The sequence below is a fragment of the Triticum urartu genome, chromosome 7 (genome assembly GCF_003073215.2).
Source record: "Triticum urartu cultivar G1812 chromosome 7, Tu2.1, whole genome shotgun sequence".
Classification (NCBI taxonomy): Eukaryota; Viridiplantae; Streptophyta; class Magnoliopsida; order Poales; family Poaceae; genus Triticum; species Triticum urartu.
In genome coordinates this window covers 693,229,885-693,248,782 of record NC_053028.1, presented here as the reverse complement: position 1 = coordinate 693,248,782, position 18,898 = coordinate 693,229,885, and positions in this window count along the sequence as shown.

Sequence of the window (18,898 nt, the reverse complement as noted above, 5' to 3'; positions counted from 1 at the left end):
GTGAAGATAGAGCATAGCCAGACCATATGATTTTGTAGGGATAACTTTCTTTGGCCATGCTATTTTGAGAAGACATAATTGCTTAGTTAGTATGCTTGAAGTATTATTATTTTTATGTCAATATGAACTTTTGTCTTGAATCTTTCGGATATGAATATTCATACCACAATTAAGAAGAATTACATTAAAATTATGCCAAGTAGCACTCCGCATAAAAAATTCTGTTTTTATCATTTACCTACTCGAGGATGAGCAGGAATTAAGCTTGGGGATGCTTGATACGTCTCCAACGTATCTATAATTTTTTATTGCTCCATGCTATATTATCTACTGTTTAAGACATTATTGGGCTTTATTATCCACTTTTATATTATTTTTGGGACTAACCTATAAACCGGAGGCCCAACCCAGAATTGCTGTTTTTTGCCTGTTTTAGGGTTTCAAAGAAAAGGAATATCAAACGGAGTCCAAACGGAATGAAACCTTCGGGAACGTGATTTTCTCAATAGATAAGACCCATGAGACTTGGACCCTACGCCAAGGCACATAACAGGAGGCCACGAGGTAGGGGGCACGCCCTACCCTACCAGGCGCGCCCCCACCCTCATGGGCCGCCTGTTGCTCCACCTACGTACTTCTTCCTCCTATATATATCCACGTACCCCCAAACGATCAGAACAGGAGCCAAAACCCTAATTCCACCGCCGTAACTTTCTGTATCCACGAGATCCCATCTTGGGGCCAGTTCCGGAGCTTCGTCGGAGGGGGCATCGATCACGGAGGGCTTCTACATCAACGCCATAGCCCCTCCGATGAAGTGTGAGTAGTTTATCTCAGACCTATGGGTCCATAGTTAGTAGCTAGATGGCTTCTTCTCTCTTTTTGGATCTCAATACAATGTTCTCCCCCTCTCTTGTGGAGATCTATTCGATGTAATCTTCTTTTTGAGGTGTGTTTGTTGAGACCGATGAATTGTGGGTTTATGATCAAGTCTATCTATGAATAATATTTGAATCTTCTCTGAATTCTTTTATGTATGATTGGTTATCTTTGCAAGTCTCTTTGAATTATCAGTTTGGTTTGGCCTACTAGATTGATCTTTCTTGCAATGGGAGAAGTGCTTAGCTTTGGGTTCAATCTTGCGGTGTCCTTTCCCGGTGACAGTAAGGGCAGCAAGGCACGTATTGTATTGTTGCCATCGAGGATAACAAGATGGGGTTTCTTCATATTGCATGAGTCTATCCCTCTACATCATGTCATCTTGCTTAAGGCGTTACTCTGTTTTTAACTTAATACTCTAGATGCATGCTGGATAGCGGGTGATGAGTGGAGTAATAGTAGTAGATGCAGGCAAGAGTCGGTGTACTTGTCTCGGACGTGATGCCTATATACATGATCATGCCTATCTATCTATCTATCTATCTATCTATCTATCTATCTATCTATACCTCTATATCTATATCTATCTATCTATCTATCTATATACCTCTATATACCTATACTAATTACAGACTCCCAAGAAATTACCACATTAATCAGTAATTAGGAGCTGTTAATCTGGTGGGGCCGAGTTATTACGGTGTAGATCAACCCATCTATCTAATCCTTGACTTTTTTTTCTTCTTAATTTTGATTTGGTGGGTCCGAATTATAATGGTTCAGATCTAATCTGTTTTTTTGCAGGGAAGTTCTAATTCCTATGTTAATTAGAGAAATTTATAAAACAGAGGCCATTGATTTGGTGGTTCAGATCTAATTTGTTTTTTTGCAGTGAAGATCTAATTCCCTACAAATAATCATCAATGGAAGCCCGCAAGAAAAAATGTCCAATCCCACCCCACGTGACCTAGGCCTGTCTCCTCATGTGAAACTTCTTCTGAGACCCGATCCCCTTTGCCTCGCCTTCCTCCTCCCTATGGAACCAAGGAAACAAGAACTTGAAATCGCAGGCAGAAATCGCATGTGCCTCATGAATCCTCCTCCGATTGATCCAGCAGCAAGGCATAGAAGCCTCCTCTTCGTGTGGCAATGAGTTCAATCAGGCAGCAAACCACACGTGGCTCATGAATCCTCCTGCGATTGATCCAGCAGCAATGTATAAAAGCCTCCTCTTCGTGTTGTTCTTCTCTCCCGTATGTGTTGAATTAATCTTGCAAAAAAGCGTGGCTGGGATGCACATGACGAGCTTCATCCTCTGTTGACACTACAGTGCTTTGAGAAAATCAAGGACTCTCTCTCTCCCTCTCTCTCTCTCTCTAAATAAGCCATGGTGGATCCACCATCTCCAAGATCATTCCCACTGTAACCTTTGAATCTACAAAGCTTCAAGTTCGATTAGGCTGGATGCCCACCATGCATGTTTCATCCAAGCAGCAGGAGCTTGAATTCACGGTCCATGACTTCCACGAGGACAATATCAACCTCCAGGTATGTTAGTCCTACCATCGCACCAAGTGTTCACATTATGCCGATGTCCTCTAGCCAGATCGTCCAAGTATCCCTCCCCCATCTACGTGCTCACCATGTGTTTGAATGCTTGCCTAGGAAAGCACTGATTTCAGGTAATTAATTTCTTTTGGCTCGACCATGCAGATTTACAGTTCAATGTTGACAAAATCAGGATACTATGTGTGTAAGATATACTCACTAAGTAACAGTAACATATTGCCGTTTCTGTTTCTCCTGCACAACCTGTAGGCCACCTAGGTATATATGCCTCACATATATATGTACAATTCCACCCTACGTCCGCTCTTTTCTCACATAACCATTGCTGTGTTTTGAGAATTAGATGTAAGATATTGCTGACATCTTCCAGGAAAGAGGAAAAGTTTACGGCAAATCAAAGCCACTGGATGATGCTGATCTCTCTCTGTCCAAGGTTTGTAGATTTATAAAACTTGGTTACTGCTTGAGTATATACTACTACTCTTTTTAAACAATTGGTAACTTGCATGTAATCTAACAAATGAAAGCAGAATTAGTTTTTCTTAACTTTATTCAGACTGACTTTTTACAAGGATAATTGAGAGGTGCAGTGCTGCAGGATGCAGCTTTGGTAGCATTGTTAGTGTAATTTCAACATTGTAAGAAATATGGTGCATGTGAAATGGGTATCAAGGGTTCATTCGTTGGCTCATAGTCTAGACATAGATGTGTCGGCAACGTGTCCATAGCTGCCGTATAAGATCAAAATGCAGTATTAGTTGACGTCTGTGTCTATGCTTTTATTTGCCCACGTTTCTCCACAGGCTAAGCAGACATATGCCGCCTAAGCATGCTCGACATGATATGCAAACATCCTGCCAGCCTAGCTTGTGTTGTAGGGCGAGACGTGCAAGGCACATGTGGCCTAGCATAGTCGAGCAGAGCAGCGGCACAGTTGGCAAAGAACCATGGTGATGTCACCTATTGTTGCTCGTGCAATAGAGCTTTCAGGCTAAAGCAGTTTACACGGAATGGCGCGGCCGAAGTGAGTTTGACGTCCATGTCTGCCAGTATTCTGACCTTAGTACTCACTACTTCAGGTAATATTTTTTGTTATGATTACTTATTTCTAATGATACCTCAAATGGCCTATAGATGCACACTTTCATTGATCTGTGCTGCATCCGTGATTCTTTATTTAGTTAATTATCATGCATTGTACATTAGATTTCCTTCTCTTTTTCATTTCATGTGTTTAAGATCTGCAATTCAGATGTCTATTTATTCTTTAATAGTAGTTGTGAGCTTCACAAATAAGAGGCCTCTGCATGTCCATTATCTTCAGGTTATAGCAATACATAATTTTATCTAGAAAATATACTAATATACTGCTGGAAAAAAATTATATGCTGAGTGCTTTGGTATGCGCCGAGAGCCCAGTCATGGATTCTAGGCAGAGACATTATCCATTATCCATTTTTCCTTTGTTATTCTATTGCATTTGTGAGATTCTAATTGTAAGCTTGAATAACTTTTCGTCCATTGGTATCAATCACCAAATTTTATAGTGTCAACTTCGTATGGATGATCAAAGAAATTATGTTTCTTTACCATGTTTCCTTGCATTTAATTTAAGAATCTGTGTACTTACCTTCAATGTTGTGCATGTTACAATGGTTTGTGAGGTTGAGACAAATTTAGTGCCCTTTTTGTCAATCATTAGTTCTCCAACATGTTTTTTCTATAACAACTGAAGTTCAATTTGGAGTTGAGCTATAAGTTTTCCTGATTGTTGTTATTTATCTGATTTCATCATTTTCAGCTAAAATAGTAGACCATTATTCTTGACCAAACTTCAAAAGGATTAGGTTATGAGAAAGGGGATATAGCTACTTTGACATTTCTCAAATTAATTACTTCGGATGTAAGGCTGTAAGCATCATGATACATATGTTGCTGCATTGTAATGTGTTCATTCTCCTCCTTTCTCATTCATTGGATTTACCTTGCACATTTAAGTTGTATTAAGCTAGGTGATATTATCTCTCCGTCCCTTGATCAATAAGACCATTATATTAAGGTAATATGTTGTATGCCAATATGTTTTGTTGTCTATGACTGATATGTGATGTATTTGATAGCTAGGAAATAATTGTACTAGAAGATCAGTATTAGAAGTTAGTATCATTCTACTAATGAGTATTGCCATTTATGATGATTGAAATGTAAAGATTAGATTTTTGTATTCGCCATGATTGTCCAATCTATGAAAATGTATCAGTATATTTCTAGAATTATTGTATTTTATTAGGTGATCAAACTGCAATGTGCTTAAACGATTTTCCTATTGTTCTGGTTAGGTGGGATATTTGCTCCTCTAAAATAGTTCTCTATGACAGAGCTAAAATTTGTGAAATTTTATGTTGTCCAAAGTCTTTGCAGTTCGCATTGTTATTGTCATAATATCTTTGATTTGAAATTTTAATGTAGAAATAAAAACAGACCGCTCCTATAAATCTAAATACGAAATACAGGATTGTGGTTTATGCTTTTTTACTCATGTTTGAAATACTAGCCTACTGCATAATGTCATATAGAGCTAACATGGCCACCCCAAGGTCCGTCATATGGGTGCCCGAAAAAATATGCATGTTCCTCTCCTTCCATATATTCCATACGGCATAGACGGGCCTCCCACTCCTCCACTTACGGACATCCTTTGATGATGAAGCAGTGATGTCATCCCACCAGTTGGAATATTGGTCACAGGCATGTTCTCACCCGTCTAGGCTCACATCCATGAATTTCCATGTTCACAAAACACATGCATGATGAGCAATGCTTCTACGCTTTATAATAACATTAATGTGTATTAGTTCTAGACCGTGCACAAGTTTTTCACTAGCTACTAAGAGGGTGCTTGGATACGTTTTAGTCCCATGACTAAAAGTAGTGGGACTAAAACTTGCTAGCCTCACCCATGCTTGGATCCAAATACTAAAGAGACTAAAATCAAGTTATTGAGCATTTATTATCCTCCAAACCCTCCAATCCAGAACTTGCATGTGTTAAAGGAGAGGCATTAAATGATGAGAGAGAGGGCTAATACATATTTTAGTAGGTTTCCTATGACTAAAATTTTTTATCCTCAAGACTAGTCCTAGCCTCTCTTTAGTCAGGGGTGCTTGGAACTTTAGCCTCTAAAAGAGACTATTTTTAGTCAGACTAAAAATAGTCCCTTGGATCCAAGCACCCTCAAATTGTTTTGTACAGTTTTCCAGATGTGAAATAAATTATGACACAAATGTTCTAAACTGGAAGATGTACTCTAAATCCAATGGTTTGTGTACTAATATAAATGGGTACACAAAAACCATGTTGCGCCTTACATGAAAGTTTATGTTTGCTCCACAATAAAACGATTAAGTAATTTCATAGAAATAATAACAACTTAATTGTATTTATATAAAAGTTATATGCTAACATTCTAAGTAGGCTAGCTCGTGCGCATGCACGGGTTGACGACTAGTTCTCATAATTATGCTCAATTCTGTCAATTGCTCAACAGTAATTTGTTCACCCACCGTAGAATACTTATGCTTTTGAGAGAAGCCACTAGTGAAACCTATGGCCCCCAGGTGTATCTTTATCATATTGTTCTCCTACTACTTTGCTATTTATTTTGCCTTTATTTTACTTTGCATCTTTATCATAAAAATACCAAAAATATTATCTTTATCATATCTATTAGATCTCACTCTCGTAAGTTGCCTTATAGGGATTGACAACCCCTATTTGCGTTGGTTGCAAGGATTTATTTGTTTTGTGCAGGTACGAGGGACTTGTGCGTAGCCTCCTACTAGATTGATACCTTGGTTCTCAAAAACTGAGGGAAATACTTACGCTAGTTTGCTGCGTCATCCCTTCCTCTTCGGGGAAAACTAACGCAGTGCTCAAGAGGTAGCAAGCAGCCACATAAAATTCACAACAACAAAGTAGAGGACGTCTAACTTGTTTTTGCAGGGCATGTTGTGATGTGATATGGTCAAGACATGATGCTATATTTTGTTGTATGAGATGATCATGTTTTGTAACCAAGTTATCCACAATTGGCAGGAGCCATATGGTTGTCGCTTTATTGTATGCAATGCAATCACTCTATAATTGCTTTACTTTGTCACTAAGCGGTAGCGATAGTCGTAGAAGAAATAATTGGCAAGACGACAATGATGCTACGATGGAGATCAATGTGTCACGTTGGTGATGATGGTGATCATGACGGTGCTTCGGAGATGGATATCACAAGCACAAGATGATGATGGCCATATCATATCACTTATATTGATTGCATGTGATGTTTATCTTTTATGCATCTTATTTTGCTTTGATTGACGGTAGCATTATAAGATGATCTCTCACTAAATTTCAAGATAAAAGTGTTCTCCCTGAGTATGCACTGTTGCCAAAGTTCGTCGTGCTGAGACACCACGTGACGATCGGGTGTGATAAGATCTACGTCCATCTACAATGGGTGCAAGCCAGTTTTGCACACGCAGAATACCCGGGTTAAACTTGACGAGCCTAGCATATGCAGATATGGCCTCGGAACACTGAGACCGAAAGGTCGAGTGTGAATCATATAGTAGATATGATCAACATAGTGATGTTCACCATTGAAAACTACTCCATCTCACGTGATGATCAGACATGGTTTAGTTGATTTGGATCACATGATCACTTAGATGATTAGAGGGATGTCTATCTAAGTGGGAGTTCTTAAGTAATATGATTAATTGAACTTAAATTTATCATGAACTTAGTACCTGATAGTATTTTGCTTATCTATGTTGTTGTAGATAGATGGCCCGTGCTGTTGTTCCGTTGAATTTTAATGCGTTCCTTGAGAAAGCAAAGTTGAAGATGATGGTAGCAAGTACACGGACTAGGCCGTAACTTGAGGATTATCCTCATTGCTGCACAGAAGGATTCCTAGAAGCACCGTTAGGTGTACCACCTGCATCGGCAACTTCAGACATTGTGAATGCCTGGCAGTCACGTGTTGATGACTGATAACCCACAAGTATAGGGGATCGCAACAGCTTTCGAGGGTAGAGTATTCAACCCAAATTTATTGATTCGACATAAGGGGAGCCAAAGAATATTCTCAAGTATTAGCAGCTGAGTTGTCAATTCAACCACACCTGGAAACTTAGTATCTGCAGCAAAGTGTTTAGTAGCACAGTAATATGATAGTGGTGGTAGCGGCAACAAAAGTAAAGACAGCAAAAGTAATACTTTTGGTATTTTGTAGTGATTGTAACAGTAGCTACGGGAAAATAAATAAGCGTAAACCAGTATATGGAAAACTCGTAGGCACCGGATCAGTGATGGATAATTATGCCGGATGCGGTTCATCATGTAACAGTCATAACATAGGGTGACACAGAACTAGCTCCAATTCATCAATGTAATGTAGGCATGTATTCCGTATATAGTCATACGTGCTTATGGAAAATAACTTGCATGCCATCTTTTGTCCTACCCTCCCGTGGCAGCGGGGTCCTATTGGAAACTAAGGGATATTAAGGCATCCTTTTAATAGAGAACCGGAACAAAGCATTAGCACATAGTGAATACATGAACTCCTCAAACTATGGTCATCACCAGGAGTGGTCCCGATTATTGTCACTTCGGGGTTGCCGGATCATAACACATAGTAGGTGACTATAGACTTGCAAGATAGGATCAAGAACTCACATATATTCATGAAAACATAATAGGTTCAGATCTGAAATCATGGCACTCGGGCCCTAGTGACAAGCATTAAGCATAGCAAAGTCATAGCAACATCAATCTCAGAACATAGTGGATACTAGGGATCAAACCCTAACAAAACTAACTCGATTACATGATAAATCTCATCCAACCCATCACCGTCCAGCAAGCCTACGATGGAATTACTCACGTGCGGCGGTGAGCATCATGAAATAGGTGATGGAGGATGGTTGATGACGACGACGACGACGAATCCCCCTCTTCGGAGCCCCGAACGGACTCCAGATCAGCCCTCCCGAGAGGTTTTAGGGCTTGGCGGCGGCTCCGTATCATAAAACGCGATGATTTCTTCTCTTTGTTTTTTTCTCTCCGAAAGCAAATATATAGAGTTGGAGTTGGTGTCGGAGGGCATCCAGGGGGCCCACGAGGTAGGGGGGCGCGCCCTAGGGGGGGCGCCCCCACCCTCGTGAGAAGGGTGTGGCCCCCCTGGTCTTCATCTTTGGCGAGGATTTTTTTTATTTTTTCTATGATTTTCCGTGGAGTTTCAGGTCATTCCGAGAGTATTTGTTTTCTGCACATAAAACAACATCATGGCAATTCTGCTGAAAACAACGCCAGTCTGGGTTAGTTCCATTCAAATCATACAAGTGAGAGTCGAAAACAAGGGCAAAAGTGTTTGGAAAAGTAGATACGACGGAGACGTATCAACTCCCCCAAGCTTAAACCCTTGCTTGTCCTCAAGCAATTCAGTTGACAAACTAAAAGAAAGAAAAACTTTTACAAACTCTTTTTGCTCTTGTTGTTGTAACTATGTCAAGCAAGCATTCAAGTTTTTAGCATAGATCATAACTAACCACATTTGCAATAATTCTCAGGTCTCATGATTACTCATATCAATAGCATAATCAAATAGCAAGCCATAATAATAAATCTCGGATGACAACACTTTCTCAAAACAATCATAATATGATATAACAAGATGGTATCTCGCTAGCCCTTTCTGAGACCGCAAAACATAAATGCAGAGCACCTTTAAAGATCAAGGACTGACTAGACATTGTAATTCATGGTAAAAGAGATCCAATCGTAGTCACACCCAATATAAATTAACAGTGATGAATGCAAATGACAGCTGTGCTCTCCAGCTAGTGCTTTTTAATAATAGGGTGATGACTCAACATAAAAGTAAATGGATAGGCCCTTCGCAGAGGGAAGCAGGGATTTGTAGAGGTGCCAGAGCTTGGTTTTGAAATAGAGATAAATTGTATTTTGAGCGGTATACTTTCATTGTCAATGTAACAACTAAGATATGGCGATATCTTCCATGCTAAACACATTATAGGCGGTTCCCAAACAGAATGGTAAAGTTTATACTCCCCCTCCACCAACAAGCATCTGTCGGCGTTCTGGGAACGGGGGTCTCCAGACTTGCCTTCCTGTGGCCTGCGGCGTGGCTCAAAGGGGGGCCCAGCACGCCCATCTTCATCAACACAGACCCAAGACCCTCGCGAGGGGCCAAGCCTCATGGGGCGGACGACACGGAGCTTCCTCAGGCACGGCCTCATCAGGCTGGCTCGCAAGGAGGCGGAGAGATCAAGGCGGGGTACCTCACGAGGTGCCCGTGACGCAAGCCATGACGACCAAAGGCGCTAGGCGGGTGCCAGCCCGCGCAGTGTCCTCCTTTCCTCTTTGGTGCAAAGGGGCAAGCACAGCCGCGGAGTACCGAGGCATCAGGCAAATGTTGCCATTTCGGTGCAACAAGACCAAGACCAGGAGGACTGCAAGACGGAGGTCATTGTGGAGCCCAAGACGGCGTCACCACCAGAGCTTTGTGCAGGCGAAGACTACTTTTGTCAGGATAGCTCATACTAGCTGTCCCCCTTCAAATTAGACCGCCATTGTTGGCTCCCTTCCTGCTCGATATTTGGGAAGAGGACCAGGGCCTCTATAAATAGGACCAGCCACCCATAGGGCAAGAGAGATCGAGGGGATCGAGATAAACAATAGGCAGAAAGAGAGGGAGAGAGTTTTAGGGAGATCGAGATAAGCGATAGAAGAGAGAGAGAGAGAAGGGTGACTGAACTCCTCCCAGCAGTTCATCGCCCCAGCCAAGAACACTCCCTCGCGAGGCTGTTCTTCCTTGTATTGTTCCTCATCATCAGCCCAAGAGGCAATCCACCACACCACACACTGGAGTAGGGTATTACACCACAACGGTGGCCCGAACCAGTATAAACCCTATGTCTCTTGTGTTGTTCTTTCCACAGCATAGATCTTAGCGAGGCGGAGGGGTGCAGGTAGGTAGGAGGTGAAATCTCCGCGCGCACCCCAGTGTTCGAACCTCAAGGGTCTGCCGGAACCCGAAATCCGACATTTGGCGCGCCAGGTAGGGGTGCGCCGGAATTCGTATTCCACCACCCCGTTCTCCTCCGACCATCGCGCCCATGTCTGACGCTCGTCGGGCCCGCACCGAGCGCCGGGCCGCTCTCGCTTCCCGCATCGCCCAGACGGCTCCTGTTGGCGGGCGTCCTCGCCGTTCCCCGTCACCTGCCGTCAACGCCGCCACCGGCCCGGCGGGGGACGAGCAGCAAGCATCGTCTCAGCATCCGTCCGTGCGCCAAGACGGCCGCACCGCTACTCCCTCGCTCACCCTAGCTGGTTCTTCGTCCCGCGCGCTCCGCGCACCCATGGAGGCTCGAGCTGCGCTCATCGTGGCAAACGAGCTCCTGCGCTACTGTCCCGTCGACGACGTCTACGAAGAATGGCTTGACCGCGTCGCCGAGCTCGTCCGCGCCGCAGGGGGCTCTCCTGCGCCGTCCGTTCTGCTGCACCGCACCCCGCCCCGCGCGGGCGACGAGGCTCCGGCGGCGCCCCGGCCGCCTCCTCCTCAAGAAGGCGCCATGGCTCCAAGGCGCCTGGCCCCTGGGCGGAACCCGCTCCGTCAGGTGCCAGTGCGGCAAGAGCAGAGCTGCCAAGAAGTCCCTCGCCCACAAGAAGCTGCCCGGGCGCTCCCTGCTCCAGCACGTCGCGACCATGCTCCTGCTCCAGCACGTCAAGACCCCACGCTGCTCCCAGCTGTAGCGCGTGGGGACATGCAAGACCAAGCTCTCCGTCACCCAAGGCCTCCCGTGGCCACAGCAGGCTGCCGTGCCTTCACCATCGAGCTACGCAGCGTCGCGTGGCCCGGCAAGTTCAAGCTAGACCTGCCTCCTCGTTACGACGGCACAGCTGACCCTGCGGAGTTCCTCCAGCTCTACGAGCTGGGCATCGAAGCTGCCAACGGAGACGAGAAGGTCATGGCGAACTGGTTCCCCATGGCGCTCAAGGACGGGGCCCGCACCTGGCTCCTGAACCTGGCTCCAGGCACGATCTCCTCCTGGGACGAGATGCGCACCTGCTTCATCGCCAACTTCCAAGGTACTCGCGACCGGCCACCCGCCGTGAGCGACATGCGCCGCATCAAGCAACAACCCGGGGAGACCCTGCAGAAGTACATCCAGCGCTTCAACAACGCACGCCTCAAGATTCCCAAGGTGACTGAGGAGGCCATCATCTCAGCCTTCTCCGACGGCGTGCGCGATGTCAAGATGAAGGAGGAGCTAGCGATGCATGAAGACCTGTGCACTTCCTTGGAGCTGTTCAACTTGGCAACCAAGTGCGCCAGGGCTGAGGAAGGGCGTCTCTCCCTCCTCGAGCTGCCTGCCGCAGACCCAGAAGAGAAGAAGCCCAAGGCCAAGGATGTGAAGCGCAAGGGGGCTGCTGTGCTCGCGGCAGAGCCAGACACCAAGCGGGGCAAAGATCAGCCCGAACCTTCCAAGGGCAGTCGGTACTGCGTGTACCACGACCTCCACACCCACAACACCAACGAATGTCAAGAGCTCCGAGCCGTGCGAGAAGGAAGGATCGGCCGTCGCCTCGACCGCGGTGACCGGGGCTACGGTCGAGGAGGAGGAAGGAACGCAGGACGCTGGGAAGACCGTGGCCCGCGCCAAGGGTGGCGCGATCAACCTCGCGAGGATCGCTGGCAAGACCCTCCTCGTGAGGGAGACTGGAGGGATCAGCCTCGCGAGGATCGCCCGCAAGGCAACGTAGGCCTCCCTCCACTGCCGCCGCAGTCAAGGAGTAACGAGGACCGCCACCAGGACGAGGGGGCTGGGGGCTTCCAGGAGCCACGCGCGATCGCCTGCATCCTAGGCGGGGCTCAAGCCCCAGCCTCTCAACGCATCTTCAAGCAGTTCGCCCACGAAGTGAATGCAGCCCTCCCCAAGCTCGAAGCCGCGCGCCCTCTCAGGTGGTCGGCGTGCGCCATCACGTTCAGCTCAGCAGATCAGCTCAAGTGTGCGGCTACAGCCGGAGTCCTCCCGATGCTTTGTTCCCCAATCATCAGCAACGTGGTGGTCACCAGGACCCTCATTGATGGCGGGGCAGGGCTCAACGTCCTGTCCGTGGAAACATTCAACAATCTCCAAGTGCCCTACAGCCAGCTTCAGCCAACCAAGCCCTTCTCCGGAATCACCGACGGCTCCACGGTCCCGATTGGGCAGGTCCGCCTCCCTGTCACCTTCGGGGCATGCGACAACTACCGCACCGAGCTCATCGACTTCGACGTCGCTCACATTCGCCTGCCGTACAACGCCATCCTTGGGTACTCGGCGCTGGCCAAGTTCATGGCCGTAACTCACCACGGCTACAACGTCCTCAAGATGCCAGGAAGTGGCGGAGTCATCACGGTGCCCTGTGAAAAGAAGGACGCGGTGTGTTCCCTGGAACGAGATTTTCAGGCCGCATCATTGGAAGACCTGGATCGCGGAAGCAGGAGGCTTCCCGAGACCGCCCCCAAGAAGAAGAAGACATCGTCCGGCCCGGCCCCTCAGGAGGCAGGCCCCTCTGGGCCCGTGCCTGCCCAAGGGGAACCTCCTTCCATCGCATAGGAAAGCACGCCCAACGCCCTCCTCAGGCAGGGCTCGGGGGCTCTCCCCTGGAGGGCCACCGACCTGGCTAGGGTCACGAGGGAGGCGCTTGGGCACCACATGGAGGCATGTTTCGAAGCACATTTCCCTCAAGAAGGAGTAAGGCAAGGAGAGCCAGACCCTCAGGAGTTCGTCAGCAAGGCCATTCAGGAGCTACAGGAGTCAAGAGTCATGAAAGGCAGCCGCCGCCTACCAGCAGTGGCTCCCCATCCAAGCGAGGATGGTGGGCTGCGCGTCTGCATCGACATACCAGGGCTCAACCGAGTCTCCTCTCTGGAGCGCCTCTGGCCCTCGTGAGTGGGGCGCTGCGGAGGTCCACCCCACAGCTACGTTCGCATGCCTTACGGCTTGCCGAATGCGGCCGCCACGTACCAGCGCCTCATGAGGGGCATCATGGAGGCATAAGAGGCCAGGCGTTCCGTTGCCCCGGCGGAGGTGGAGATGGTCCGCGAGGAGCCACCAGCGCCTTCGGAGCCTCCCGAGGCCCCTGGGCCTGGGGGCTCGTGAGGATCGGCTCCCGCAGCCCACCGAGTCTGCTACACCAACACCCCTTCGTCCTCAACGTCATCTGGTGACATCTTTCAAGTTTTCACTTCCAGCTGGGAGCGCCCCCCAGGGCTGCATTTTTCCCAGGCCGCATGGGTCCGTCCCTGCGGCGTGTATCCCTTTTATTTCATGTTGTTAGCTTACCTTGTTGGGGGCGCCCCTCGGGCTGCATGATCCCCAAGTCGCTCGGGCCAGACCCAGCGGCATGTATCCCATTTGCGTTTATTTCCGATTATGCGTTCAACCCACCATGCTTGATTATTTGATGCCGGTCCACGACACCTCTTCTTCTCCATGCCGACCACTTGCACGTTAAAGGGGGGGGGGTACCTGAGCATCGCGACTCAGGGCTCTTACTGGCTCTCCAGCCCTCACCCTCTGGCCTTGTCCACGGCATCGCGACCTGGCATACCAGCGACGGCTGAGACCAGCTCGAGGGCCGGGACCCGAGGACGTAGAGTGCCGACATCTAACCGAATTTGCAGGGACACATCACAAGATAAGGCCCAGTGCCAGGCGCAACCCGCCTAGGGGTAGGGCCCCGTGAGTCCCGCGCGGGCTCACAGGTGCCCAGATACACCTCGCCAGGCCCTACCGTGCCAGCCACGTGTCAGGGCGGGGCTTTACACGCCCCGGGGGCTCCTCCCGGAGGGGGCCCCCCTCCCACATACCAGTGGAAGCACAATGCTCCGCGTTGGCTGACGACACTGCCGAGGAGCGGCTATGCCCGTACATATACGGAAGCGCTATGCTCCGCGCTGGTGATAAACAACTGAGGGTGGCCCCCGGGCCGCATCAACCTCAGGGAGCCCAGAGCTCAGTGTCTAGCCTCGTCGTAACGCCTCCCCTCGGGAGTGCCGCGTGAGGGGGCTGGGCACGGGGGCTGCGCCTGGGTCACACCCAGACGCACGCCGCCCAGCCAGGTCCCCCCAGGCCTGGTTCGTCGCGCGCCTCTCCCCGAGCAGAGCCAAGGTACGAAGGCCATTTGAGTGTCAAGGGGGACTCCTGAGCATCGCGACTCAGGAGCCTAACTGGTCACGTAGCCCCTCACTCCTTAGTTCCGAAAGGCTAACGGCGGTTGAGGTATGCGCGCGGCCGGGCTCTGCAGACGTAGAACGGTAGATCCACCCACATCACACCTCCCTACTTGCTGTTCGTGCGCCAAGGGGGACACCTGAGCATCGCGACTCAGGAGCCTAACTTGTCATGTAGCCCCTCACTCCTTGGCCCCGTCCTGGTTTCTGGTCAGGACTAACGCTGGGTGAGGTATGCGCGGGGCCGGGCTCTACCAGCGTAGAACATAAGCAAGTAGGAAGGAAAAGCGCAAATTTCAAGGAATTCAAAAGAAAATATTACAATCCACACTGTTATCTCAATGCCAAACACAAGTTTAAATGCCTCCCCGAGGCATGATACATGTGCAGGAATTAAAGGCAGGATAGGAGCCACAACGGGGTCACTTGTCGGCGGTGGAGCAGCGCAGAGTGGGTTCGCCTTATGGAGCAGTGGGGTCGGCAGCGCCTTGCTTCGGCTTGGTGCTGAAGGCCCGGAACTTCCCCAGCAGAGCCTCCGCGCGACCCTTCATGGCCTCGGCAGCGGCAGCGGCACGCTCGCCGCTTACTGGCTCCAGCAGGCTGTCGAGGTCGACGTCGGGATCGCGAAGGTAAATGTGGGTGAGGACCCGCGTCAGTGCTGCAGAAGACAGGACACGCGCCTCGGCCTCGGCCATGGGGCCAAGGCCAAGGGCGACATCTTCAAGAGCACGAACCAGGAAGGGAAGCAGCTTGGCAGGGCCGTCCTCGGCGCCAGCAGTGGGCTCTCTAGGCCGCTGTCATAAAGTGTCCTCAGTGAGGAGCGAGCCTTCGCCTCCATCTCCGTGAAGGCCACGCGGTCCTCGGCAAGAACGAGGGCCTTGTCGTCCAGCTCGGCCTTCCTCGCCCCCAACTCCTGCTCCAGCGCGCCTAGGCGGTCACGGCGCTTCCTGAGCTTGACCTCCCTCTCCTTGACGGCCGCCTCGCGAGCCTTCACGCCTTCTTCCTGCTCTTGGCGAAGGCGGGCCTCTTCTGTGAGATCGTCCCGCAGGCCTTGCAGCTCGTCCTCCAGCGCCTTGCAGCGACCACGAACGTCGACCACCTCCCCCAGGGCTGCGTCACGAGCAGCCTTCGCCTCAAGGACGGCCTGCTTCTCCTCGTCGCAAGCCATCGAGGCCTGCACCAGCGCCACCCGAATCGAAGCGTTGGAGCGAACCCATCCTGAAGCCAGCTCCAAGCGCCCGGCCACCAAGCGAGGGTCGGCGCCAAGAAGATCCTGCCGCAGCCGGTCCAGCTCAGCAGCAGCACGATCCAGAACGGTAGAAGGAGTCGGAGAGACAGCCGCCAGTGGAGTAGGAGGAGAAGGCGGCAGTGGGGCCACAGCATCCTGAGGCAGAGTCTGCTGCGCCCCAACGGCTGCAGTGGCGGCAGCAGGCAAAGGCACCTCGGGAGTCACTTGGGCCATGGGGGCTGAGCTCGCCCCAGCCAGCTCAGCCAGGCCTCGCGAGGACGACCGGGCAGGAGAAGTCCGTGTGCCGCGGTCACCCTCCTTCGCGGGCAGAGGCGCTGCCACGGATGGAACCTCGGGGGCTCCCTTCGACTTCTTTGCTGCGGGCGCCAGCCTATCCAAGAGATGCGGACGTCATGCCTCAGAAGCAGAACAAGAAATAAAGACAAGAATCAAACGCTTACGGGTCGTCGCCAGTGAGCTCGAGCGGCCTCCGGCCAAATTTGAAGCCTGAAAGACGGCTGGAAGGGTCAACCTCGGGGAGCTTGGAAGCGGAAGATGCGTCTGCGGTCCGCCTCGGGGCCGGGGCCGACCCGCGGGAGATCAGCCCGGTCATGTCCTTCTTCGGGATCGGGGGCAAGCTCCCGCCGTCCTGCTCGTCATAATCCTCGTCGTCATCCTCGTCGTCATCGCTCGGAGAGAGGCGGAGAACGCGGGACCTGCGCCGGGGGAGGGGAGCCCTCGACTCTTCGTCAGTCGCTTCGGAGTCAGGCCCTTTTTCCCGCTCCCCTCCTTCCTCCTCTTCGCTGGAGTCGTTGGAGGGCACGTCCACCGGTTCCTCGGGAGTTGCCATGGGCACGGGCCCGTCCCCGTTGAATACGGGCATGGACTCCACTACCTGCTCCCAGTCGTCGCGGAGGAACAAGGGCGTAGGAGCGCCCTCCAACCTCGCCCCATCGCCCCCGACCAGAGATTGGAGGACCGCAGCCAGATCTCCGTCGGCCAAGGCCGCGGGGCTCGGATGGGGCCTCCACATCGGAAGTGAGTACTGCCGAAGCGGAGCCAGCTGGTGCTCCAGGAATTCCTTCAGCAGCGACGCGCCGGTGAGCTTCGCTGCCGCCATGTTGGCCGGCCTCAGATCCGCGTCCATCTTCTCCAACACCAGCTTCGCGCAGGGGTCCGCAAGCTCCACTCGACCCCAATCGCTGAAGCTCGTGGGCTGCTCCATGGGCAAGATCAGCCGAGGGTGGATGCGCCTAGCATCCGCCAAGACCCACTTGCTCCTGAAGCCCTCAATCCTTTTCCCGGGGTTCGAGATGGCAATGGCGCCACCGTACGCGATGAAGCTCGCGCATGCGGAAGCAGGACCGCGAGAGGTCCGGAGGTAGAAGTAGTGGCGCAGCAAGGCCACTGAGGGCTGCACCCCTACGTGAGCCTCGCAGTAATAGGCGAAGATTGCCAGGAGAAGGACGGAGTTGGGGTGGAGATGCAGAGCCTGTAGCTTATAATAGTGGAGGACAGAGAAGAAGAACTCGGAGAAGGGAGGCACCAGGCCAGCAGCAATGGCGCTTACGAAGAACGGATAGAAGGTGCTCCCTTGACCCTCAGGGTTGGCGGAGCCGGCCTTGAACACCTTCGCCCCGTCGATGCCCCGCGCTGCCGCCATCCGGTGCAACCGGGCGAGGCTTGCCTCCGACACGTTCGGCGAGTCCAGGGCAGACGAGTACGAAGCTACGGCCGGGGGCTGACGAGGCACCATGGCTTCCTAGGTCTCACGGTCGGAGTAGATCTGGAAATTTTGGAGGAAGGAAGGAGAGGCGCAAGAAAGGGGATCTGAGCAGCAACCGGAGAAAGCGAAAAGCAAAGCCTAGGCAGATGCCGCTCCTTTATCAACTCACGCGGTTTCTAAGGCGCCCACGTCCAATCAACCGCCATGCGACGCCCAAGGCCGTAGGCTGTTAGGGCCCGCGGCGCTTCGCTCTTGCCCTTCCGCCTCCCTGCACGGCCAAGTCCGGGCGCGCCTTGGGCCCGGGGGCTACTGTCGGCGTTCTAGGAACGGGGGTCCCCAGACTTGCCTGCCTGTGGCCTGCGGCGTGGCTCAAAGGGGGGCCCAGCACGGCCCATCTTCATCAACACAGACCCAAGACCCTCGCGAGGGGCCAAGCCTCGCGGGGCGGACGGCACGGAGCTTCCTCAGGCTTGGCCTCATCAGGCTGGCTCGCGAGGAGGTGGAGAGATCAAGGCGGGGTACCTCACGAGGTGCCCGTGACGCAAGCCATGACGACCAAAGGCGCCAGGCGGGTGCCAGCCCGCGCAGTGTCCTCCTTTCCTCTTTGGTGCAAAGGGGGCAAGCACAGCCGCGGAGTATCGAGGCATCAGGCAAAGGTTGCCATTTCGGTGCAACAAGACCAAGACCAGGAGGACTGCAAGACGGAGGTCATTGTGGAGCCCAAGACGGCGTCACCACCAGAGCTTTGTGCAGGCGAATACTACTTTTATCAGGATAGCTAGTACTAGCTGCCCCCCTTCAAATTAGCCCGCCATTGTTGGCTCCCTTCCCGCTCGATATTTGGGAAGAGGACCAGGGCCTCTATAAATAGGACCAGCCACCCACAGGGCAAGAGAGATCGAGGGGATCGAGATAAACAATAGGCAGAAAGAGAGGGAGAGAGTTTTAGGGAGATCGAGATAAGCGATAGAAGAGAGAGAGAGAGAAGGGTGACTGAACTCCTCCCAGCAGTTCGTCGCCCCAGCCAAGAACACACCCTCGCGAGGCTGTTCTTCCTTGTATTGTTCCTCATCATCAGCCCAAGAGGCAATCCACCACACCACACACTGGAGTAGGGTATTACACCACGACGGTGGCCCGAACCAGTATAGACCCTGTGTCTCTTGTGTTGTTCTTTCCACAGCTTAGATCT